This window comes from Monodelphis domestica, chromosome 6 (genome assembly GCF_027887165.1).
Source record: "Monodelphis domestica isolate mMonDom1 chromosome 6, mMonDom1.pri, whole genome shotgun sequence".
NCBI classification, from domain to species: Eukaryota; Metazoa; Chordata; class Mammalia; order Didelphimorphia; family Didelphidae; genus Monodelphis; species Monodelphis domestica.
The window spans coordinates 195032090-195051018 of record NC_077232.1 but is presented as its reverse complement, the minus strand read 5'-3'; the positions used below and the strand labels follow the sequence as shown (position 1 = coordinate 195051018).

Below are 18929 nucleotides of genomic sequence, written 5' to 3'. Positions count from 1 at the left end.
CTCTCCCTGTAGTGAGGTAATGATCCACTCAACTTGATTAGAACAGTCTTCATGTAAAATAATTAATTTCAATTAATTATATATATGCATTTATTGGCACATCCATATTATATTTGGAAGAAGTAAATAGAGTAGCAGATCTCAAGAGGAGGTGTGTGGACATAAGTGTGTGTGGTTTATTCCATCATGCCTTACCTGTGGAGAAATGACTTTTCATTTGAGTTGGTTTTTTTCTCTTCTCCAGCTTTATTTTCTAGATAATGACTAAAGCTGTCAGATTTGACAAGGAAAGAGAAAACAAATGTAGGCCTGGCTATATTTTTAGAATTGCTTTGCATTTTCTAAATTAAGCCCTTCTGAGATATAATACTGTAATTTATAATGGTAGTGAATATTTTTAAAATTAATTTTGGGGCAGTGGAATTCAACATTCAAATGTGCTTTGACCTAGATGAAATATATAATTAGAATTTACCTGTATAACTAAGCTTCTATACATAGAATTATTATGACATTTTTAGTAGTTGATAGCTTTATGATTTAAAAAAATCTCAAGGTATATGTCTATACAATAAAAATAAAAGTCATGAAATAAAATCAATAAACAGAGCCTCAATGGACTATGAAATCAACAAACTAAGAATATAAAAAAGATAAATCTAGTATAGGGAGTTAGCTTTAGAGATCTGTAGTCTAGAGTTCTATGAACCATAGCAGAATAAAAGCTAAGCAACCTCATGATTTGCAAACCTCTTCTGCAGAGGAATGGCAGCCTCTGCTCTATTTCCCATCCTCCAATGTCCTTGTCTTCCTTTTCCCAAAAAATCTGATGTACCTTACTGTCCTTGCCATGTAATCCATTTTTTAAATGTACCTTTTAGAAAATCCATGGCTTTAGAGAGAATGTAACATAAAGGGAATGAACTGGGTAAAAATGGAGTTACTTCAGTTGACCTATAACTATGAAATAATGTGCTCAGGTGAGGTAGTGATAGAGAGTCCAGGATAAAGACTAGAGATTGCTGCTAGAGAGATCCATATAGGATATATGGTGGGGTCTGGACACCATAGAGAGACAAAAACTCTGAAGTGCTGGTACAAGGTTGATGGGAGGGGAGGTTGTAGGGGCAGAGAGTAGAGTGGGTGGAGAAGAAAGTCACCTCAGACTTCAATTACTCTTACTAAGTGTTAAACTCTTCTACTGGAAAAAATTTTCAAATGACATAAACACCTTTAAATTCAGTGCCTTGAGAAAAAGTCCCAGTTTGGAGCCCACTGGATATGGCTCCAAATTTAGGAACTGACTGTCAAGGAAATACTTCTGTGCATAACTGACCTACCAATGAGATGACTTTGTTGTTCTGAAATATCTTTCCCCACAGCACATGAAATGTTTCATCATTATGGTGTGTGAAATTCTATAATTTCATTCATTTGGAGAAAGTATTCTTTTTTAAGAATGAAGAACTTTTGGAAAGTTAAGGGACTATCAATCATTTACAAATTATTGAGACAGTAATTGGAGACCTCTCAAAACTTAGCTGAGGTCTATTGAATTAGAGAAATTTCATTTTAGAAGGAAGGGGCTATTTTGAATCCTCTCATATTGTCAGTGTGTAGGAAAGGGTCCCTGAAGGATGGAGTTTGAAAATGAAGTATAGTAAAGAGTTTGATAATAATAATATTTTGCTTAATTGGAGATAACATGGAGTATGATCTGTCTATCTATATATGACTGGTCATTGGTAAAGGGAACTCTTGAAAAAGAAAAAAAAAACCTGTGATAAAGATCATGGAGCTCTGCAGACAAGAAGACCTAGATTTAAATTCTGATTCTGACACTATTGCTTATGTGATCTTCAGCAGGTCATATAAACCTGTTGCTGCTATGGGCAACTCTTTAAAAGGCTAATTAATTTTAAGGTAAGATGCCAACCTGCATTGGTAGAGGAAGTTTCCTTAGCTGGAAACTTCTTAAATCAATGAAACCACAGATCTAGTTCCCATCTTCATCTTACAATTTTGTTGTTGTTGTCAGCAAAGATACTGTAGTGGGTTGCCATTTCCTTCTCCAGATCATTTTACAGATAAGGAAACTGAGGCAAATAGGATTAAGAGACTTGTCCAGAGTCACACAGCTAGTCAGTGTCTAAGGCCAGATTTAAACATGGGTCTTCTTGACTAGAAGTCCAGCACTTTATCCGCTGTCACCTAACTGTCTCACCTAACAATCATTGTTTACATTTATGGTGCATTTGAAACATTTTCTGAAGTATATACTTAGCTATTTCATTAAAATTACCTCACCTAGTCTCTTACAAATCATCTTTTCATTGGTTTCCCTGCATCCACTCTTTTTCTTCTCTAATCCATCCTCCATGAATTTATATGCTCCAAACACTGATCTGTCATAAAATAAACTGTAGTCAAAATCTTCAGTGGCTTCCTGTTACCTATAGGATAAAATGCAAATTTGTCACCCTGGCACAGTATGGTTTCTACTCATCTCTCTATTCTTACTTCATGGTATTTACCTCCAGACTTTTTGTTTCAGTCAAAATGGCCTGCTAGCTTTTCCCTATATGGGACACTTTATCTTCCATTTCCATGCCTTTGCATTTGTGGTCTTCAATATCCAAAATCCCTCTCACTTCACTTCAACTTTTTGAGAATTCTTAGTTTCCTTCAAGACTTAATTTACATACAAGGCTTTCTATGTACTACACACAAAACTACACTTTGTACACAGAACTACAATTTACATACAAAACTCAATTTAGATACATCTCCTTATTCTCCTTAGTTACTCTTTTCCACCTGAAACTACTTTGCTATTTTCTATATAGTTAATGTTTACTAAATGGTTCCTAGTTCTTATCCCACTCCCTCATTAATTCTATGCCTGATAGAATGTAAGCCTCATTGAGGGCAGGGACCAATTAATTTTTTTTTGTCTTTGTATTCTCAGTGTTTAATACAAGCACTGGGATGTCTGCATAATAAATGATTATTTGGAAAATTAAATTAATTTCACCCAACACTAATACTAGTGAAGTTTCCCTATACAATTAAAAAAAAACCGCTTAATTCCAAATGAATTCAGACCATGCCATAGTGTTAATTAGGGAAGTATAAGCTCTTCAGTTTTAGGCTACTTTCCCCTTAGAATTGAAAAATGAATCATTTCATCTTGAGCCCATAAACTTAAAAACCTGAATTCAGAATTCTCTTTTTAAAAAATCATTCCCTGGAGTTAAATTGCATGGAATTACTAAGAGAAATTGTATTTAAATGAAGTCTGTGTGCTAGACTATCCATCCTCTATTCCAACATTTACAAATTTTAGTATGGAATGAATAGGTAAATATATATATATATATATGCATATATATGTATGTACAAATATATGTTAGTAGGGAATTAAGTTTTGTGATTTGAGAAAATAAATTTGCATTATCTCTTGTCACTATCATTAATTCCCCTGGTAGCCTTAATCTATCACCACTTTGCCAAGTGACTCTTAGGAGTCTTCAGAGAATGAAGTTAGGCAGGATGAGAAGGATACCGAAGAATCAGAAGGGCACCAAGGATGAACTTCATCTTTCTCAGAATTTTCCTAAAGTTAGCCCTGCACAAAAAATGAAAAGAAATTCTCCTCTTGTTTATACCATGTCCTCTTCTTCCTTTCCCTCCTTCCTGTATCTCATAGCTTCTAACACTAGGACCTAGAACTTAGGCTAGTACTATTACAGATCAGGATTAAATAGACTTTTTATGTAGCCCTGGGAACTTGACTACCATGTTTCTATGGAGAAAAAGTCTGATCATCAAATAGATCTACTTTATTCCATGCATAAACTAGAGATTGCCTATTATTACATAAGCATGTATGTCTTTAATACAGTATATAAATATTTACTTATATTACAAGTATAATATGAATAGACCTAGGTATCCATTTATATGCATTACTAGATGTGTCAATATAGGAATTTTTTACTTATTTTCTGATTATTAACAAATAATTTACTTTAACCATTAAAAACTTTGATTTTCCTTTCTTCTGATGAGATAGTTGGTACCTTTTAATTCAATCTAGTCTTATTAAAGTAGTTTCTGAATCTAGGAGAAAATTTTAGGGAAGCAAGGTGTAGTATATCCTCACAGACAGTATATTTAGGAAAGTACAACATCAATTCCCTCATAGATTAAGAAGGAATTATGAAATAAATTTAGAATGCCTTAGAGGTAATTCAGTAAATTCAGTCCTCACATTTTGCAAATGAGGAAATGAGACCAAAATTTTTGAGTACTGTGACCCAAATCTCATAGATTTTAGGTGGCAAAGCCAAGAAACTCCCTAGAAAACATTGAGTTTGAAATTGATATATGTGAATATTAAATACACACAAGTTTTAGTATATTGTCTTAGCACTAGTACTGAGTCTATATTAGCCATGTTGTTTAAGAACAGAGGGTTAAATATTTTTTTAAAGCCACTATGTGTTCTGCTTCATGTTTTATATTTGTGTGTGCTAATGGAACACCTAGAATGTCTAAACTCTTTTCAACTTCCAGAACATGTAGGAAAGAAACTGGCAGAAAATTTTTTCTTAAAAGGGATTTGTAGGAACTGTTTTCTTTCCTTTGGGCTAGAAGGTTTTTCCTTATAAACACTAAATATTTCTTTTATTAGCTAAAAAATAAATGGATTTGGAAAATGATAAAATTCTAAGAACTTACACAAATTTCAAATATGGCATCATGGTTTACTAAAATCCATCTGTCTACATGAGTATATTTTTATTAGCTCCATTTCAGAGGAAAAGGTGCAATTTATATAATGCTATTATTGTGCAAATGTAGCTTTCAAAATGTTCTTGTTTTTTTTCCCCCAATAGAGCTCATTTGTATACATAGAGCTCTAAGTGAATGAGTTCCCTTTTGGATGTCTTATTATTAACTGATAAGAGAACTGATGCTCAATTAAAATTTAACAATGAAAAAGAATGCAAGACATGAAGCCAAATGTCCAAACATATATCAGGAAAGTTTTAGTTCTTATTTAGATGTAGATTCTCCCAATGTGATGAATTTAAAAAAAACGAATCTGAATGTTTTAAAAATTTTGAATAAGCAAAGCATTTTCATTTTTTTAAATCCTTTTCTCTGAGCATATCCTATTTCCTGGCATAGTTGGAATACTTTGCAAGATGCTCATTGGAATCATTCCAGATACTGTTTTAACTTAGAGACTATTTGTTAAATGTCAAAGGTCAAGAAACTGCTCCTGTGTCAAGAAAGCATAGAATGGATAAAGAAATGCCTTCTTCCCCTTCTGAACAATGGAACATTTGTCATTTTTCTGCCAATTCCCTTGTTTCATGACCATTTTCCTTTTTCCTCCATTTGAATATCTGTGGAAAATTCAGTAATTCTTTTGTCATTCTTATGAAATGAATATAATAGTTCAAGTTCTTTACTGCCATAGTCAGAGAGCTTTTTTTTTTGAATGAAAATGACAATCTCTTTCTATAAGGGGTCAAATTCCTTACATTTTAAAGAAGCATATAACAATATTTCTTCCTTCTGAAGAAAATACTTGTCTACAGTTCACAAGATTTCATTTTACTTGTGAAGGGAATCATATTTATTATGTACAGCAGGAATTCAAAAAGCTAAAAATGGCAGGCAAAGAAAAATGGGTCTTCCCTCAGTGAATACAAGATGTATGGACGCTATTCATGTAAAAGATGCACATTTCAAAAACGAGGCTAGGAGGTCACTTTGAGAGAAAAAAATACAGAAAGGGTTTTGTTTTGTTTTTTCTTTCTCCCACTTTTCATAGTCCTAAACTATATTGTAGACATTGAATAGTTTATAATTCATTTGTTGGAAAAATTCATTTAAAATGGAAATATATGCATGTTTGGATATTTTTGACAAAATAATAATATTATTAGATGACATTATAGAAACTATTATATTCGCTGTGTCTTTGTTTCTCTCTCTCTCTCTCTCTCTCTCTCTCTCTCTCTCTCTCTCTCTCTCTCTCTCTCTCTCTCTCCTTCTCAATAAAACCAGGTAATGCAATGATGATTTATATAGTATTTGGCTTTTGAACGCAGACACATCCTCAGAGATATATCCAGTCCCATACACATTCAGGAACTCAGCCTTTGTTCCCTTGACTTTCAGAGACCAACCACAAACCTTGCTATTGTATGTAATTTCAAAGAAAAAGCTCCAGGTCACCACAGATCATATCCAGTGTTTAATCTTTCAGTTGACAATACTGTTGAGAATAAAAAAAAATTAAACACACATATAGGCACCCATGAATATACACAGATTTTCAGACGTGGGATTGGTTCAGTGACAATCCAAAAATAGTTATCATAGTAAAAATAAGTTTTTCAGTGATATAAATTGAGAAATAATAGGCTTTTTAAGAGTACAATTTCCTAAGAGCACATATTTAAAATTAAATATAGAGTCATAAAATTATATAATTGAATATATGCTTTGGATCAATATCTACCCAAGGTATAATATGGTGAGATTTATTTCCTCAGATCAGTTTAAAAAACAGCAAAAATGTGAATAGTGGTAAATTGAATATTGTATCATCTTAACCTTTACTGTGTGCTATACAAGGCTTTTTTATTCACCACTGTGACTGGACTGACTTTTAAAATTCCAGTTAAAATAGTAGATCCAGAAGTCCCATATAGACATAGCCTTTGACTGTTAACTCAACTGAGAACATCTGTGTGATGACAGTGAGAATGATGGATCAACATAGTCTGCCTACCTCTGTGCAAGTGGCCTTTGATCTGGGATACAGATGGTGGGAGAGGGAATATTTTTGCAGACATAGCACGCACATGCCTAATTTGATATTCCTCTTGGGTCCAGTGGGAAACACAGCAGCCCACCCTCCACTATAATCCAGCCCAACCAAATTTATATACATTTGAGGCATTACCAATTTTTACCATAATATCCTTGATTTCTGGGATTTCACAACATGGGAATTGACTTTTTAAAAATTATGGCTGATGATATACTTAAATGATCATCAGTTTTATAACTGAAATTGTTGCTTAGACCTCTTTAGTAGGAGTAAGACAGCATGACATAGTGAATGAATATTATATTAGAAATTTAAAATAATTCAGTTGTAATCCAGGACCAGCAATGACTTGATTCATGAATAAGTCATATAATGATATATCTCATGGTGGGGATGGAGGTGGATTGATGTACTGTGGATGGAGCAAAATATGAGTATTCAAAAGATAATTTCCTCCTGGAAATAAAGGGATCAGGTTCTAGAATAGGAACATTATAGATGCTGATCCAAAGTCAGATTGGGTTTGTATCAAATTATCTAGAGTATATTGTAATCCACAGGGCTGAGAAAAATGGGAAGCTAGTTGCAAGAGAAGAGTTTTAAGCAAGGTGGGTGAGGTTAGTGTGAAATCGGAAAAGTGGTAAAGAAGCTGATTCTTGTTTTAGTTCAACCTGTCCCAAGGTTCTAGTCTTTTAAAGTGGCTCTTGATGTTATGTGTCCCAACCCTGGCTATGACTTAATGATTAGGAATCAGTCCCAGGATGCTCCCTCAGGAGGCAGGCATGTTTGAGATATAGCCATCATATGGTAGGATATTTCAAAATAATACTCTGTGTATATTGAAACCCTGACTTAGGGATAATGCAATTGAAGGAAGGTTTAAGTACCCTGTTTTGTTATCCCTAATTTTCTTCTCTAGCCTTAGCTAGTTCTGGATTGAGAAAGCCTAACACTATTTTTATGACTGTATAACACTTTTAAGTCCATCCTCTGTTACCTGCCCTTGCTTACATTTTCTATAGGTATCTAAGTTAGTTGAAGTAAGCTGAATAGGTGTACATGTATGGCCATCTGTCTTTTTAGAAAGCTCCTTTTCCTACTTCTTAGAATTATATTTCTCTTTGTGTTTACTCAATTTAATTCTTGATAGCTCTTGGGCTGATTTCTCTATAAAATCTTAGTCTTTCATATCCTATTTATACTTATTCTGAATTCTTTTAAAATGTGTTCTCAGAAAACCTAGAACACATTTCAAATTATTTCTACTGTTTTTCTCTTTCTGTATCACAGTTTTTGATAGAGTACAACTAAAAAGGATTTCTCTCATTCTCTTATTATCTTCTATTTCTGTTTATTCTAGACTTTTAATTTTTGATTAATTCTCCTTATTCTTATTTAATATTTTTTAGATTCTATTCTTTATGGAATTAAAACTTCCATTATATGGATCTTGTGTTCCTTCTTCTGGACAGTTTCCATAGAGTAGTGAACTTTTAGATCTTGCTTGCTGCTCTCCTTTATCTTTTTTTTTAAACCTTTACCTTCCATCTTAGGATCAATACTATGTATTGGTTCTGAGGCAGAAGAGTGGTAAGGGCTAGACAATGGAGGTCAAGTGACTTACACAGGGTCACAGAACTAGAAATTTTTTGTCAGATTTGAACCTAGGACCTCCAATCTATCTCAATCTACCATGCCATTGAACTGTTCCCTCATCTTTATCTTTTGTGCTTTGCTTTTATAAGTTCTAATGCCTATAGGTAATAGAGAGGAGATTGCCTCATGGAAGGAATTTTGCTATGTTCTTGATTGTGTCATTGATTATTAACCTTTACCTTGTTCATAGTAATCTTCTACCCCATTTGTCTTAAAATCTCCCTGAGTTCATGTCTTCCCACTCTTGTAGCTGTTGATTGCCCCTAGGTTGTCTGATTCCTCTTCTCCTAAGAGAAGGTATGAGAGATTCCTCTTAGCAACAAATCTATGCTTATTCTATCCATTGTAGGGTTCTCATCTCCTTTTGTATAATAATTTCTCTTTTTGAATAGAAGCTTTCATCAGTAGTAATCTGTGCCACAGTTGAAACAAGGTTTTCTTTTTTCTTTTCCCCTCTTTCGATCCCTCTTTTTTTGGCTTTTCACCCATTTTCCTATAGGTACTCTTCTAAGATTTTCAGGAGGCTACATGAGTTATCTGCCTTTCATTATTAGCCTTTGAATGGCATAGGCATATATTTTGTTATATCTTCTTCCTCTTCTCTCTCCTTTTATGTGCCTTCTGTTATGTTATTTGGTCTCACAATAAGAATGATTCACTTATAGGTGAGGTATTATTAGGTTTAATGTATAATATTTCAGGCCTTCTCCTCTGTCATCACTTCTATTCTACTTCAACTTTCACCCTTGTGAAATTTTACTCTTAGAACTAAATCTATTAATGGTTTCCCTGTTTTTATTTTCTTATTATTGTTCTTGTTTTCCACATTTGCTTATTTTTATTGTACATTGTTGTCTAGAGTGTTTGAAAAGTCAATAATTTATTCAGGTCTGGTTTCTTTCTAGAAATGATTAAAGTCCTTCCTTTTAATAGCATATTTTATTCTCATCAATGGTTAGGCTCTGATTGGCAGGCTATGTCTTCATGGCATGCATGTCCAATGCTTTTGCTTTTCAGAACACAAACTATTCCATTCCTTCTTGAGGTTTATTTGTAGAATTTGTTTGTTTTCATTGGACTTTTAAAATTTAACTACTATGTGCCTTAGAGTTTTCAGTAAAATATTTTGTTTTTATTTATTGGAATTCTGTAGATTCTTCACAATGGTACTTTAGTTGATGTTCAGAAGTTTGGGGCTATTTTCTTTAATTTTTTCTGACATTATGGTTTCAGATTTCTTGGCCATATTCTTCTAGGAAATTTATAATTCTTAGCTCATCAGTTATGTTTTTGCGATCAAAGGTTTTCTTATATGGAGATCATTTTTTTCTTTTAACATTATTCCTTTATATTTCTCTTCTTCCAGATTGTCCTTATTTCCTGAGTATTATATTTACATTCTCAGCAATTTATTCTCTTTCTCTTATTTTTTTTCCTTTGGTAGAGGCTTGGAACTGTAGATTAATCTTCATCTTATTCTACTATTTCTTTTTGCTATGCAGACCATAAATTCTGCTTTCATAATTCTTATTTCTCTTTTAAACAATTCAAAAGCATCATGTTGTGGCCTAGTGATCTCTTGGGAATCCATAGCATTTTTTGCCTCATCAGGTATTGATTTATTTCTTTTGGGGATTTCTATGTTTATTCATCAACTCTGGACCCTTTAAGCTCCTCTAGAAGCCATATTCCCTTCTGTTACTGATATCTTTTCTGTTAATTTATCTGCTTATTCTCACGGTCTTTTATTTTTTTTTCTTCTTGAGGTCTTTGTTAATTTTATTCCTCCTGTCATTTCTCCCCCATATTTTTCTATATCTTACTTTCTAACTTCCTTGATTTTTTTTTTGACTAGGATTGGATCTCAAAGTTGTCACATTTCACAGTCCTCAGTCTCTGCTCAAGGTGACTTCTATGGGGCAGAACCTGCTCCAGTTTGATGCTAGACTCTTTCCCTCAGATTTTATGGAATACCATACAGCTGCACATGTCTTCTCTCAGTTTCCTCTGTTCCTCAGTTTTCTGGCTAAGCTCTATTATATCATTGAGACAAAAATGTGGCCAAGCTGCTATCATAGAAAGAGTGAATTTCTGCTTTTTTGTTTTCAATGGCAATGGAAGGAGGGGTTAGACTTGAGTGATGTTGAAAGTCCATGTTCATAAAGAACTAAGTTGCATTTATATCGAAGTAATTCCCCAATTGGTAAATAGTCAAGGGATATGAAATAGGCAGTTTTCAGATGAAGAAATCAAAGCTATCAATAATAATATGAAAAAATCATTTAAATCCTTTTTGATTAAATAAATGTAAATTAAAACCATTCTGAGGTATAAACTTAAACCCATCAGATTGGCCAATATGACAGTAAAGGAAAATAATAAATGTTGGAGGGAATGTGGCAAAATTGGTACACTAATGCATTGTTGTTGGAGTTGAGAAATGATTCAACCATTCTGTAGGGCAACTTGGAATTATGCGCAAGAAGTTATAAAAGAATGCATAAATTTTGATCCAGCAGTACCACTACTAGGTCTGTATCCCAAAAAGACAAAAAAATGGGAAAGGACCTGTTTGTACAAAAATATTTATAGCTGCATTTTTTTGGTAGCAAAGAATTGGAAACTAAAGGGATATACCTCAATTGGGGAATGCCTGAACAAACTGTGGTATATGATGGTGATGGAATACTATTGCGCTATTAGGGATGATGAATAGGATGATTACAGAAATATCTGGAAAGACATAGATGAAACAATGTAGAGTGAAATAAACAGAATCAGGAGATCATTATACACAATAATGTAAATATTGTGGAATGATCAAATGAGATAGGCTTTGCTACTAACAGTAATACAATGATCTAGGATAATTCTTAGGGACTTATTAAAAAGAATGCTACCCACATGTAGAGGAAGAACTGTTGGAGTAGAAATGCAGATGAAAACATGATTTATTACTTGTTTATTTGAGTATGTGATTTGGGGTTTGGGTTTTATAAAATCATTCACTTACAAAAATGAATAATGTAAAATATGTTTTGTGTGATAATTCATGTATAACCCAGATTGAATTGCTTGTCAACTCCAGGAGTGGGGAAGGATAAAGGGAGGGAGACAACATGAATCATATAACTTTGGAAAACTTATGTGGAAATTTGTTATTAAAATGAAATAAAGATAAAACATAAAAGTCCATGTTCCAGTCCTGGTGCTGGAACATAATGAGATATGGGAAGTGGCTGCTGAGAAATTAAGTAGTTAGAGATTAGTTTTTTCTTCTGTTAGCTCTTTGATTATCTATACCATTTTTATTCTTAGTGTCCAAGACTTGAAAATAATCTCACATTATTTTTATCTACTGAATACAATTCTTAAATTGAAAAGGTTTTTGAGAATATGAGCATCCAAAAAAAATGCCTAGCCCTCATTTTGTCAGTTTCATAGGTACCATTTTAAAAATATTTCATTGAAATATCAGTATCTTCAATAAATATTTAAACATATGTAATTTATAAGTGGACAGAACATAAAGGTTATATTTTAACAACAATTTCAATTTCTAATTGTTTAATGAGTATAGTAAAAATCACAAAAGACATTTAGAAATGAATATTTGAAGCTTTTTTGCAGTAGAAATAATGTTAAAGAAATGAGGCTACTCTGCTCCCTGTTTTACTTATTCAATTATTTTTTTAATAAGGCCTGTTTTACCAGAGACATATTCCTGAATTGAGTTTTATATCACCAAAGTTCATGTGATACCAAATATTTTACTCCTTACCTACTCCAGGTTCAGGGAGCCTTTTTGAAGAAGTAATGATTAATTGATTTGTGGCTTTGAAATTCCATATAGTATATTACTTAATTGCTAGGCCATACTTGAGATACATAAATCCTGGGGCAAAAATAGTAAAATAACATCAAAAAAGGGATCAGATAGGAAAATCTGCACTGATATAAAAAGAGTTCAGAACTCCTTTCCATCATAGTTATTTATTATCATATACTTCTTCATTTGTTTTGATTCCCCAGCATTGTGGGGGAACACAAATGCTTTGAAACTTTGCTCCTTTGGTGGATACTTAGAGTTGAGGTAAGATTTTCCTCTTTAGAGAAGGAAAATATTTAAGGCAGATTGCCAAGCATGTTTTCTCTCACATTTTCCCCAGAATCAAAAAATCTAATTGTGAAGTCACAGGTGGATAGTTCATTGCAAGGACTGATTAGTGTCTGAAATATAAGTCCTCAATACATGCTTCTTTTTGATAGATTATGTCTTCAATGACCAATCCTGCTGCTTGTTTCTTTCATCTACTTTTCCTGACTTTCTTAAAGTTCTCCCTTTTAATATCCTTTCTGGCAGTATACTATACACCAGGGTCCTCACCATGTAATATCACCTTGCTCTAGGTTCTTGCATATTCCTTTGGGAAATGGTTTCTCTTTGTTGGAAATGGAGTTCTGTGGGCATGCCTCTTATATTATAAAGTCAATTTTGTCTACTTGAATTAGGAGCTCTTCCCTACTTTGTACATTTCTTTATGGAAATGAATTGAACTCCTATTTCTAGCTTCTTTTGGGGATTATATCTCTAGTAAACTTCTAAGTGTCTCTACAGATACTATCTGCATTATAGCTTATTTCCTCTAGTATCTAGCTAATTGCACTTACATAAATGGTTTATTCCTACAATCGTTTAAAATTTTTAAAGCCTTTTTCATTAATTTTCAGATGTTCAGGTTAATATTTATATGAGCTCTTATTTGCACCCTCCATCCCTAGCCAGGAACTTGTTATTCCTGTAATGTAGCTATGGTCCTAAAATCAAAACCAGTTATGTTGATCACAATATTGTCAAACCTATTGAAGAATGTTGCTGGTCCACCTCTCAGTGACTAAGTAGCAATGAAGTTTGAAGATACCCAAGGATATTGTGATTGTTATAGAAAGATAAAGTAGTAGAAGATGCCTGTAATTCCTGATTCTGAGGAGGCTGAACCTGGAGGATCAATGGGGTTCAGTAGTCCTGAGCCACAGTAAGCTATTTTGATGTGTCTGCACTAAGTTTAATACCAATTTAGCCTCCAGTAGTGGGATGGGGGCCAGAATAGAAGACAGTAGGTTGTTTGGGGAGGGGCAAATCAATGTAGGGCAAACTACATTGGGTAGAAAAATGGCACAGGTTAAAGGTCTCATACTTATCAGTAGTAAGAATAATTGGCTTATAAGTGGCTGCTATACTTCAGAATGGTTTTGATAGGGAGACAATCCCAAAAAAAGAAAATTATGGTATACAACCACCACTTAGATAATGCTCTTATTCCTTATATTCACCTTAGTCCATGTACAGTTCTTTTTTTCTGCAAGATAATTTATACATAAATATTAGGCATCAACTTGAGGAAATGTAGTAGCTTAGTGTGTGTATGTGTGTGCATGTGCATGTGTGCACATGTGCACATGTGTATGTGTGTATGTATTGTATTAGTCATTTCCTGAGAATACTAAATGGAAGGCAAGGGCAAATAAGAAGACCTGTGAAGTCCATGAGAAAGTAATATCCATACTCTCCATGATGAGCCATTTCTGCAGATTGAAATACATCAAGATAAAGATAAAGGTAAAGTGAATCTTCAAGGCATTAAATGGATCTTCCATCTCTGGTACTCACTAGAAAGCTTGAGGTGAATCGGTAGTTCTACAAGAGATATTGTCAAGATCTGCAGTGTTAACATGAGAAGATCAGAAATCTCTACTTTCACAGAAGTACTTTTATGCCTTGCTGGAAAAGGATCTTTGAACAAAGTTATGTGTTTTTTCTTTCAAGGAATTTTGTGTGATTTCACTTGGGAGATATCTTGCTACTTCATTCTCCCATCAAGGTGACATAGTGACTCCTCCACTGACACGATCTAAATAGTTTTCATATATTCTTCCCATATTTATTTTCCTTAATGGTGTTTCTAATTCTTCATGCAGAACATACAGGATTATGATATTATAGTCCAAATATAGTAGTCATTGTCATTGGAGAAAACAGTTTAGTATAAAAATAGTTCAATATAAAAATTTTTTATTTTTATTTTGTTTGTAGTTTTGACAATTTCAACCTTAAATGTCCTCATTAAGATTATTTTTCTTCTTGGGTTTTTCAGCAAGATTTTTGTAATTTTTTTCTCCCTCTACTACTTCTCACTATTTTATGAGGCAATGTTTTCCATAATAGTCTACCATTCTCTTTCAGAACATTTTATGAGCAATTTTATTTTCTAAACTGGTATTACCCTTACCTTCCAAATATCTTCTCTTGGAAAGAACACCAGATAATAATTGGCTGAGGCTCTTTTGGTCTCTTTTTGGGCAAGTTATTGAAACAGGACTTGAGACTTGATGCTGAAAAGTACAATGGATAGTAATACTGAGAGAAGTCACTGAATGGGACACAGATTTTACAATCAAGAAAGTCAGAACAATAGCAGCAAGAACTTCAGAACTTATTGTTTATTGAAATAATGAAGTTAAGTTTTGTTAGGAAATGATGACAATTTGTCTCAATTTCTGCCCTTTTAGCCATTTCATATTTCTTGGCATCAACAGATTGTTTAAACAGTTCTGGTTTGGAGCTGCCTCATTTTTATTACTCTAATTTGGTATTCTTTTTGATCTTGCTATAACAAGTCAGTTGTCTGACTACAGAGAATAATGACTATTTTAAAAAAATTATTTTCACATTGGCAACCTGTCCTTTCTTGTCTGTTAAAATATAATAAATTTCTTTTTGTTATTTTATTTGGTATTTTAAACTACTAGTACCTCCTGAATCACTTTTTGGAGAAAATGCATATAAAATGGAGGTATAAAGCTTTTGTAGAACATACAGAATGTCAGCCTCTCTCATTTTGGATCCTGAAGCATACTTCTTACCCAATTATTTCCCATCTCCTATAAGCTGACATTTCATTTGTCTTTGAGCATTAAAGCAATGGTTAATGAAATACTAAATTATATTGAGTTCTTAACCTAAATACTCTACCTACTCTTCCTTTGAACAGATGTTACAATTATTTTAATTTTGGGGGCAAATACTTATCATGAGCACTGAAATACATGATCACCAAGTATCCCATAAAATGATGTTTCTCTTTGTCCTTGAACTCTTCACAAAACAAATATTATCAATTCCTTTAAGTTTTTCTCTAAGGAGAATCTGTGAGCCTTCTTTACAGTTATTTTCAATTTCATTTTGCTTTCTGGTTTTATTTATAGCAAGAATATTAATTCAATTGATTCAATTCAGCAAATGTTTATTAAGCCTCAATTATATTCCAAGATTTCAAGATTGATATCATTCTGTTCCTCTATGAATATTTCCCTTCATTGATCAATCAAGGATATCACACTTACATAATTGAGGTAAGTAAATGTTTATAAGCAGTCTAAGAATCTCTTGATAGTAATACTCTGTCCCTATTTTGTATCACTTTGTCACCATCACTGTAAAGACAAGAAACACATGGAGACTCAAGTATCATTTCTATTTTCCTTTCTGTCATGATTTCTGATGGATGCATAATGATATTGCCACCAGTGATAAACTATTACTATATTTCAAGAATCAAAATTGTGGGTAATCCAAAGCACAGCAAAGAGACATATGGTATGTGCACATATAACCAATTATGATTTACATGAAAAGAGTGGTGTAACATCCAGAAAATATGTGATAAGAAATGCAAATGAGCTACTCAAGTTGAGAAAGTGAGGGATGATAATGCACTTGTATCTACATGATGCTAAAAGTTCTAGAAGAAGGTCTCTACTATGTCCCCTAGAGAAAACTTGCGGGAAATTCCTTTATGGATCTGATTATCAACAGTAGGTAGGAGCTAGTTGCTGGTGTAGAAATGAAGACACTTTTGGGGAAAAGTAATTGTTCTCTCACATAGTTCCTTAGTAAAATTTGAAGAAGTATAGGAAATTGTTTTACATTTGGAGAGAGTAGATTTCAAATGATTCAGAGAAAGGACAGATAAGATCTAAATGTCTCATGCCAAAATTATGACAAGACAACCAGGTTCTTGCTTGAGGGAACTAAGTTTTAGAGTGAGCAAAAATTAGAATCAAGTAAATTCCTGACACTGGCTTGCTCCTTTCTGGTTCTCTGGCTTCACCTTGGTGGCTTGCTGATGTGCTAAGAATGTGCTGCCATGGAAAGCAGTAAGTAAAGATCTCTGCCTTCCCAATGGGATACCTCAGATTTTTTGTTTTTTACTTTTCCATCATGGCTGCTATTCTCCCTTGGGGAAATATTCCATGGACTCCAAACATGGTTGATTAAGGATATATTTCCTCCTGGGAATCAAAATTGCTACTTATTGCTTGATCATGCACTAAAAGTCTACAGGGAAAGTCAATTCGTGCTAGTCCTAGTTTTGTCTTCTGGAGTTTCATTAACTATATAATTAATTCCTGTTATATAACAACCATTCAAATACTTGAAGACAACTATTTTGCCCTTCTTTAGTCTCTCCCTCCCCCAACCATCCTTAGGACTTTCTAATAGTCTATATGATATAATTTCCAGGTCTTTTAATATCCTACTCACTCTCCTCATGATATATTATAGTTTGTCAATGTTCTTAAATGTGATGCCAGGGAGATATAGAAAATATATATTTAGATTTGAAAAATACATGTGTCATCATAGGATGGAGAGACCTGGATTGGCTAAAACTAATTTTTAAAATATCTACTTGTCATTGACTATAAGTCAATATGTATGTCTACAAGTTAAGATAATATAAGCTGCTACATAATTATCTTTTGACTATTATCTGTTTCTGATAATAGCTGTAACTTGCAAAAGGTTTAGAATTCCCAGGACCCATCTTGATTTTCTGCTTTTTGAAAAGAGGTCAACACAAGCCCAGTGCTTGCCACATGGTAGACCCTTAATAAATGTTTTCCAATTGAATGATGTGAAAGGGTAGGTAAATCAGATGCGCTTACAATTCAGATAAGTTGTACTAGAAAGAAGTTTGAATTATAGTTCTTACAATGTCCATTTAATTAAATTGATGGTCTGGATGCTGATAATCATGTCACACAATTCCATGACTAATACACCTATCCTTTGCATGACTTAGGTAGTAAGGTTCCATTCTAAGTCTTTAGCATAGAAAGATTCTTCCCCAGCACTTTTCTATACTCTTGTACAGAAATATATACAAACCCTCAACTACTTACCAGTCTCTATAAATCCTTCATGGAATTGACATTAATTGCTTTTCTTTCTAGTTGTACTCACCACATTGATAGTTGAAGAAGATTTTCCTGTGCAAACGAGGACCCCTCCATCTACTATCCTCTATCAGCCTTATAGTTTTCTTATTTCCTGCTTAATTTAAACTATTCAAATAAATTCATGAATCTATCCACTCTTGCTGAGGTCACCCTTTAATTTCTTTCAGCTTTATTTGTCAAAACAAAACATTATGTCTAAGGTACAAACCCACCAGTGAGTGAAAAGGATATTTACCTCAAGCATTTGAATATTTGCCCCATTGCAATGAGATGAGATGAGATTTGTTCTAATAGCAATGAAGGAGGCTGAAGCAGGTGCTACATAGGGCTTAGAGCTTGGTCAAACATCAAAGATGCCAGAGTCACCCACTTGAAGTGGGCCATCACCAGTCACCTGACTATTGTCTTGCCACCAGTCTTCTATAGCTCTTGAAGTGAAAGTGAGGCTAACAGTTTTGTTCAACTTTGCTTCACTTAAATTCATTTCATGCACAAGTCAAGAACACCCCATGATATCATTGATCCTCATGAAGGATGAAGATATACAAAAATAACAGGGTGCAATTGGATAATGATATCAAAGAATATTATAGAAGGCAATAGGTGTCTCAGTGGATTGAAAGACAGGGTTAGATATGGGAGGAACTGGATTCAAATCTGGTCTCAGGTACTTCCTAACTATGTGACCACATGGGCAAGTCACTTAACATCTCATTGCCTAGCCCTTACTGCTCTTCTGCCTTGGAACCAATATTGATTGAACACTTGGAACACAGTATTGATTCTAAGATCAAAAGTAAGATTTTTTTTTTAAAAGAGAGTATCTGATATAAGAATTTTTCAAATGAAATAAAAGGACAATCCTTTTAGGTGTGTTTCTTATAGTCTTTTATGATGATTTCCTGTAGTAATTCTAAAAATTATTCTTTAATAAACAAATATACTATGTTCATGGACAGGAGCCTAAGTCTGAAGTCTCGTGATATTTTCCTAGAATTTATTTAAGTTCCTTTTCTCTGATTTTTTACTTTAAATTCTTGCTTCCTTTTCTTTTCTTCTATATATTTCTCCTTTTCTTTGGTCTTTTGGGGAAAATGTCTCAGATATTAGTAAA

The 18929-nt window shown here is 33.4% G+C and overlaps 1 long non-coding RNA gene across 1 annotated transcript in view; it reads left to right on the top strand.

Annotated features, from left to right (window-relative positions):
* The window catches only part of LOC103093523 (uncharacterized), a 32755-nt gene extending 14749 nt beyond the window's left edge, over positions 1-18006 (top strand). The window contains exons 2-3 of the long non-coding RNA XR_468743.2: positions 15779-15925; positions 17810-18006. This is a non-coding gene — a long non-coding RNA (uncharacterized LOC103093523). The remainder of the gene's footprint in view (positions 1-15778; positions 15926-17809) is intronic.
* Positions 18007-18929: the final 923 nt, after the last annotated feature.